Here is a 7970-nt window from a genome sequence, read left to right as displayed (position 1 = left end):
TTGGAGCATGCTGGCACACTAAGCAGAAGTGACTTCAGAGGTGATGCAGAGTAGAGGAGTGCGATGCTTAGCCCACCTCCTATAACCTCTGCCTGCAGACACCCACATGCTTGCTGTGTGGAGTATGAAGTGGTAGTTTGAAGATCTGAACTCAACAGCAATCAGAAAAAGACTGCAGTGTTCTTCATAAAGCAAAATGCTTGTTAAGAAGCACATGGTGTTTCTCATCGTTTTTGCCTCCAGAACTAAATTCACTTCCCCTATTCTGAAGGTTTTAAAATTTAAAAGGATTTTCAAATTAAATTTAGCAAGAAAGTGTTAAGTAGGTTTCGAGTGTGCTTTTTAGTTGTTTACTAGATGATGTAATCAGCAGACTCTACTCTTAATTTGTAGCAGTCCCGTTTCCAGTATACTGTACTTGGTAAAGTAGTCAAATTCACTCGTGATCCCAAAATAAGAGGAACAGCATATGCTGGAGATTCTGCAAATAAAATTAAAATAGAAAAGACTAGGCAAAAATGTGCTAAATCACATTTAATGTAGACAAGTGCAGGATTGTGTGCAGGTAGCAGAAATATCAATTATAGATATAAGATGAGAAAATCTTAAGTATTTGTGTTGACACTTGATTTAAAGCTTCTAGACAATGTAGAGAAGTAATACAGCGAACATGTTACAGTGTATAGTACAAAGTACGGGGTTTCAGTCAAGGAAGGTTATGTCAGTGTTATGTTAAGGAAAGAGGGTGGCTGGTGCAATATCATACTCCAATGACATCCTCCTCATCCTCATCCAAGGGTGGATCTGAAGCAAGGGATATCTCTCTCATCACTGGTGCCAGCTTTCTCTGGCAGGGGTAGTCTGGAGTCAGATCCAGGCAGCGAGATATAAATTCTGTCCCTTCAAGAGGCGAAGGGCCAACACCCAACACCAGGGAGCTGTCGTGACAGGCTGCGAAGTACTGATGCAGGTGCTGTAGCCTTGTTCATGACTTAATACCAGTAACACTAGAGACTGTTTCCACACAAAAATAAAGAGATCAGGTGAAAGCTGAGATCCTGTCATTCTCATTGAAATAAAAGGAAATGGGTTAAATTGGAAGTCTGGTGTGAATAATGGCGGATGTGCCTTATGAATTATTCCTTACAGAAAATGAAACGGGAAAATAGCTGGATATTCAAAGTTCCATTTTCAACAAAATATTAAGTGAGTTTTGCTTCAATTTATGCTTCTGAGAGTTGGCTCAAAGACGCACACTTTTGACCTTAAACATAAGAATGCAGGAAATATATTGAATTCTTTGGTTTTATACCTATATTGGGAAGAAGTGGTCTCCTAAAAAAAATAGTTTAAAGTATTATTCAATCATGCAGCTTCGTCACCCTCTTTAAAGTCCACCTCTTTGTCTCTCTTGTCTTGTGAGCTGTTAAGAACAAATTTAAGTGCCAATATCTGAAGAACCAGGGAAAAAAAACTAAAGGAGGCCTTTCTGCCCATCTAGCGTGTTTGGTAGTTAGTAGTTAATTGATCCAAGGATCTCATCCAGACGTGTCTTGAAAGAAGTCAACGAGATGGCTTCAATCAATTTGGCTTCAACCGCACGGCTGAGCAGCTTGTCCCACACTCCCACAGTCCCTTTTGTGAAGACATCCCTCCTGATCTTAATTTTAAATGCACTTTCCTGTAATTTCCACTCATGTCCTCCAGTTCGTGTTTCCTTGCTCATTCAGTGGAACAGGAACCAAAACCTGCCGTCAGAAAGTGTTTAGAAAGACTGCCTACGGATTCCTGGGGTGGAAAGCTGGCATTCCTGGCAGCAAGTGACTTTCACATTTGTCCTGCAGTCGCCTCCCCCAGGGATTGTACTAATCCCTGCGCTGTGAGAGGTGACAAAGCCCCTGAGCTGACTAGCCCCAACGTTAATCTAGCATTTAGTGTCATTAAATACTTCTGGATGGTCTGCAGTTTTCTGTGCCATTGTGCAGACGGGCACAGATCTGATTTTAGCAGCGGTGGTGCGTGTGTGCTCTGTGGGATATGATGTAACACGAATCGCTCCCTAGATTTCGTTTGCTGAAGTCCTGAGCTCAAAATCCAACCAAAGCCACAGATGCAGGGCATGCAGGGCATGCAGGACAGAGATGCTTGGTGGTTAACTCTCGTGCTACTGGGCTGAATTCTCTGTCAGGTCAGTGCTATTTAAAGTGTGGCAAAGAGAACAGAATTAAGGCAGCAGTTTTGAGTGATGGTTCGGATTCTGGGACACGGCTGTGGTACCCTTGAACAAGGTGCTTCACTCGAATAGCCCACCTTGAGCAATTCACTATCAATCTTTTTTGAACCAAAAATATCACCTGTTAAAAGAAAAGTGTTATGGTTTTGTTTCTACAATAACAGGAGTCCTACAGTATATGCTGTGAACCTCCCATACAGTACAGACTGCTGGACCAGCTTTCATCAAATGTTCAATTATCTTCTGAATCACCTTCAAATGCAAAATCATATCTGTACATCTGTACATATCTGTCCTCAAATCGCATGTGAGCCATCTTGGCTGATGAAAGAACCCTGAGAAACAGCTATTTTGACCATATGAGCCAGCTTAATGCATAAATGTGAGCGTATTCTGCCTATGGGCACTTCCTGTTTCTTAGCAACATGTAGATAGAAAGGCTTTGCATGAGGTGAGATATACTGTATGTAAGCAGCAGGCAATGAGGAGATTTCTCTTTCCTGTTGTAACAGAAACGGCTGCCAAGACTCTATCACAACACCTACACTCTCTATTAGCCTGTCGCTCTTGTAATTACAGTTCTCTTCACTTCCAGGTGCTCCTGCATCAGCCTGTAGCACAGCTGAGGAGGAACTTTACCCACCTGTCACAGGCTGACCTGTTAAACGTTGAACAGTCACAGGCTGACCTGTCAGAGGAGGACCAGTCAGGAGTTGTCTATTTGGGGGTTAACTAGTCACAGGTTGACCAGTCGGGGGTTAACTAGTCACAGGCTGACCTGTCAGGAATTGACCAGTCGGGTGTTAACTAGTCACAGGGTGATCTGTCAGGGGTGCCCCAGTCACAGACTAACCTGTTTTGGTCCTCAGCAGAAACCTAATCTTTTCCAGGAGCTTTTCTGACTAACACAAAGGCCCATCAAGACTAGGCAGGCTATTTTTAAATGGACAGGGAGAATACTGTTAGATTAGTATCAGGATATTCTCCCGGAGAGCAGTTCTGCGGAAGTAGGGGGTTAGGAGAGCTGAGTTGCTGTTCAGGGACCGTTCTGGAAAACGGTTTGTGGTCGGTCCTAGTTGACATTGCTAATCTGTGAGTTTGAAAAATTTCCACAGGCACCCCTCACTCTGTGGAGAGGTTAGGTGAATGACCCAAGAACAGGCTGGACTTGCCTGGAGCAGAGTATTGTAAAGAATACACGCTGAACAGCAGTTAAAGTAAGTTTAAAATGGGAATCATCGCTTGGCACTTAACTAGTTAAAAAATATATAGCATTACATAACTGTGTACAAACAACAAATATCTGAGATATTTATACATTATTTTTTTTCAGTGTTAGTAGTTTAGAATTCCTTATTTAACGGAAAAATGTGCCTTTGATAGCTTAAAAAAAGAAAAAATCAAATCTAGTCCTTGAATCTCAGCATTGCCCTGCGATTAATAAAATTAGCATCACAAGCTGATTTCACAAATTGCGTCACCTTTGGTCTAAAACACAGGTCACACAGATCCCACTGGGAAGGTTTTCTCTGTGTGTGCTGCCTGGAGAACTGTCTGGAGTTTGTGGTTTGTGTTGTCAATTTTATCCTGATTTGTAAAAGAAGCTATATGAATGTAAACACAGTCCAGTCAGGAGAACCTGTTTCATCAACTATTTATGAGTGTGTGAAGCTCATATTTTAATTACTTTTTAGGTTTTCGGCTTCACTTGTTATAGTGGCTGTATCCATAAATTCATCTGCTGGATGGGGAGCAGAGAGGGGTAAAGAGAGAGGGACACAGCCTACCCTCTTACTGAATGAAGCTCTCAAGTCAGTGGAACCTGAGAAAAGAAGATTGTAAGCACAGTGAAACAGCAACTTGGTAAACTGAAAGATTTTTGCTATTCATGGAATGTGGTTGCCAAGTTAATAATTATCAATCACGTTTCTGGCTGATGAAACTTAAAAATGGTATCATAGCAGTATGATAAGTTTAAATGAGTCTTTTCTCCGGAGTCAGGTGTATGAATGGTATTATGTGCATTCCTTTGTCTGAGTCTCTTGCATCCATAATAAAAACAACCCCATCACTGTACAGCAGCCCTCAAGTGTTTGTATACCAGATTGTGAGATGAAGCTCATATACAGTAGCTCATGGATCTTAGGGTCACAACAAATACAGTAAACACAGAGAAATTGTAACACTAGCTTACTCGCTTGGTCCAGAACAGAATCCTTAACAAAACTCCTCTAATAAAAACAAAATTGATCTTCCAGCTTGAGAATAAGGCTAATGAGAACAGGAAGAGTGGTACTGTATATATACTGCAATGAAAAACACCAACCTCAGGAGCAGTTCAAGAGAAAAACCCCACTCTTAAAAATATTTGGCAAAATATGGGGATGCAATTCAACTTAAAAAAGGAGAAAAACACCATAATTTATTGACTCATGTGAAGGTGCATTTAATTGTGTGCCTTCAATGGAAGGTAGAATGCTTTTTGTCACTCTGTTTGGTATTTCATATGCACCTGCTCCAGGCATTTAGTAACACAACATTAGCCTTTACACAGAGCGCTTCGGTTTCAAAACCTGCTGCAGAGTAAGTTGCAGAAGTATTCTCGTGATGCCCTGCACTGTGCACTTACAGTAAATGACATTAGAGCTGGAATTCAGTTGCATTTCCTTTGGAAAAGATCAATAAAACAAAACAGGTTCACATACATATTGAGTAAACATGGAAAACCTGCTCGGATTAAACACTTTCATGAAAAAATGTGCAGGTATTTTTATGGATCGAGCAAATCCCCTTGTGTTCGTAGAGGGCTCTCTTGCATGTGAATCAATTGTGTCTATACGGTCTTTTTTAAAAACCAGCACGTACAGTACATGTATTCTGGTTGCTAAGGAATTGGTTGCAATGCTTACAGCTGCGTAATTCAGTTTTATTCCCTCATAAAACTTAACCGCGTGGTTTCTGGGAGGGTCCTGTCCTGTTGGAGTGAAGGGTGACTTTGAGGCCGAACAGAAGAGCAATTGGCAGTTATTTCTGTGATCAGAGCAACGCTACATGACTGGGGATACAACAGCACATCTTCTCCCCTTATCTTAACGCAGACTTGCAACAGGGGAATTTTTTGCAGTGTTATGTAATCCCATTCTGTGAACTGTCAAGGCAAATTAGTGTGCACTCAGCAACCAAGACTCCAGCTGACATCCATTAAAAGCAGAAATATTTAGGGACCGAAGAATTATGGGAATTCTAAAGGATGAAAAGGTTCTTGACTTCTCAGACTCTTCTTTAATAATTCCCCCAATCCAAAAGCATGACAAACACCGAACCCAAAGCATCGGGATTCCCTGATTGGAAAGTCACTCTTCCTGGTGAGGAAACCAGTCCTGGAAGTACAGAGCGCAAGGCAGGGCAGAGAGCTCAGGAGCGCTCTCACTCTGGACAGGACATCACTCCACCACAGGGCAAGGGAGAAAGGGGCAACTAGCTGATCAAATGCATCCTTGAGACAGAAAAATTTTAAAAACACACACTGGGTGGGGAACCTGCAAACTCCACAAAACAGTTCTGAGGCCAGAATGAAAGCCTCCATGATTCTGACCACCAAAATCCAACGTGTTTCATGTAGGCATTTACTTTAAAACTTTCTTCTGTATCTCTTAGGTGAATTAGCTGCATCGGCAATATCCAGTTCAGGGTGGTGTTACAACTATCCTAAGAACACTTAGAGGTAATGATCTGAGCCACACAAGCTGTTTTAACTTATGGCTTTCTTTTTTCCGCCGAAAACGTTGTGTGGACTCGGCTTGCACCCCGCCTTCTCTACCACCCTACAAGAGGAAATCTAAAATAAAGTGGAAGCCCTTGTGTGCTCTGTGAACGAGCACTACACGGTTTCATTCACCGTGTATGTCAAGTGCTTATTTCCGTGTAGATGATCAAGTGTGCGAGAAAGCAATTTTCTGCCCCTGCTCAAAACATTCTGAGCTGACTAGAGGAAAGTGGATGTCTGTTGCTCGTTGCCACTCATCTCGTAGCCGAAACGAAGCGGACTCCTTCTGTCCTGTTCTGCGGTCGCTGGATTGTGCGCTCATAAATCACTTATTGAGACTGATCTCAAATGAGTCCGCTGTGTCATAGCACATCTCTTTACCCGCCTCGAGTGAAATACAGGTGTATATTTTATTTGTGTCGTTTTTAAAGTCCTATTAGATAAATTAGGGTATTTACGGACGGATAAAGGACTGCAAATACATTTTCTATTACAATTGAGTAATTGCTTAACACGATTGTGTTATTTTCTGTTCCAGCCTGTCTACCGATAGATAGCCTCTCCGATCGTCCCTGGCGGCGGTTTCAGAACGACACCAGAGGGGGGCGCTCTGGGGGAAGAAACGTGCAGGTGTTACCCCTGTGGCTTTTTAAGGCACGATACCACAGGTTAAAGGCAACATACCAGTGGGGAGAGACAGCATTTCTTTCACAAAATAAAATAAATATTGGCACCCGTCGTACTAGACTGAGAGCCTAACTAGATTCTTCTGGAGAGTCAACCGAATTTACTGTGAATTTCCAAAGAAGAAACAAAAGACTGAACTGCATTTTGTGTCGGGATTAAGATTTGGTTCTTAAAAGTACTTCTTTCTTATTCATTTCGTTCATTCATCGGTGAAGGGCCAGTGTCGTTCATGCACACCCAGTCGATAAATAGCACCTGCTTTCCAACTCCGCGTTAGGAGAATCTAGCGTTCCCCCTGCCCTGTGCACCGTGTGCAGTAGCTTGAGTCACTGACAAAAGGATCTGCTATTTCAGGAGGCACCGTGCAAGCGTCCAGCATGGTGGACCCGAGACAGGAGTGGAGCAAGCGGCTCGGGAATGGGGCGCCAAGAGAAGAGCTCAGCGCTGCGGCCGCGGCAGGTTAGCAGGTGGCCGCAGGCTGATCGACGGGCTTCACGCTGACGTCACCGCCGTGGGGGCTGAGCTTTCGCAGAGGAGTTCCGAGCAGGGGGGGGGGGAGTGCGAAGCGAGAGCTGGAGCTGAGCAGGTTTTGCGCTATCGATGACATTGTCTGTTTTTAAAGATAACCCAGATTAATTCCTCGCAGGACAATGATGAGCATATCGCTGGTTTAGAACGGACCAGGCGCCCTGTGCTCCAGGTATGTATATGTATTATTTTGCAAGATTGTGTTACTTTCTGAGCACAGTCTGCGGTAATTGTAGCTCGCTAGTGTTAAAGGGCTTTCTTTCTCTTCTAAGTGCCGCTTCTGTGCGTGTTCTGTGATGGTGGGCTTCTTCAGAGATGGACAGAAAAATAAAAAGGGGTTGAATTCCGAGCAACGCTGTAGGACCGGGACAGGAGCACAGGATACGCGCAACTTGTGCAGCAATTTCATAGTGTCTTTTAGAAAATATCGTCTTCCCGTTAGGGTAATGTGTCAAAGCCTTTTATCCTGTAACGGATAAGCACAGTGTTGCATTTGCACAAAGGGTACAATTCGCATCGCACGTAGTAGCGTTCGTTTAAGTTGATAAATGTCGTTATTTCTCGTCAATGTTGTGTTTGCGTCTTTCCAGTCAGCGAAAATACGTTAAAGGAGATCCCTCTTCAATATTACATGGCATATGCATTGTTTATGTGGTTGAGTCATGTCTGTCTGTTAAATATATTCGATCACAGTTTCATTCAATCGAGTCAACATTGGCTTTAAGGCATTATATAACGGTAAAGATTATAACACTT

General features: G+C 42.9%; 1 protein-coding gene and 1 long non-coding RNA gene across 2 annotated transcripts in view; both read left to right on the top strand.

The window, feature by feature from the left end:
• The first annotated feature begins 1492 nt into the window (after positions 1–1492).
• LOC148672763 (uncharacterized) lies at positions 1493–4309 on the top strand. Its single transcript, XR_015935868.1, has 3 exons — positions 1493–2188; positions 3349–3450; positions 3928–4309. It is a non-coding gene; the product is annotated as an uncharacterized LOC148672763 (long non-coding RNA).
• A 2541-nt stretch (positions 4310–6850) lies between these two features.
• Positions 6851–7970, top strand: part of mapk4 (mitogen-activated protein kinase 4) — a 29054-nt gene continuing 27934 nt past the window's right edge. Inside the window, exon 1 of the mRNA XM_088628662.1 lies at positions 6851–7386. The gene's annotated coding sequence lies outside the window, so the exon portion shown is untranslated. The remainder of the gene's footprint in view (positions 7387–7970) is intronic.

The sequence above is a fragment of the Lepisosteus platostomus genome, chromosome 4, assembly GCF_059453375.1.
Source record: "Lepisosteus platostomus isolate fLepPlt1 chromosome 4, fLepPlt1.hap1, whole genome shotgun sequence".
NCBI classification, from domain to species: domain Eukaryota; kingdom Metazoa; phylum Chordata; class Actinopteri; order Semionotiformes; family Lepisosteidae; genus Lepisosteus; species Lepisosteus platostomus.
Note: the sequence above shows the minus strand (reverse complement) of the source record. Positions and strands in the feature narration are given on the sequence as shown.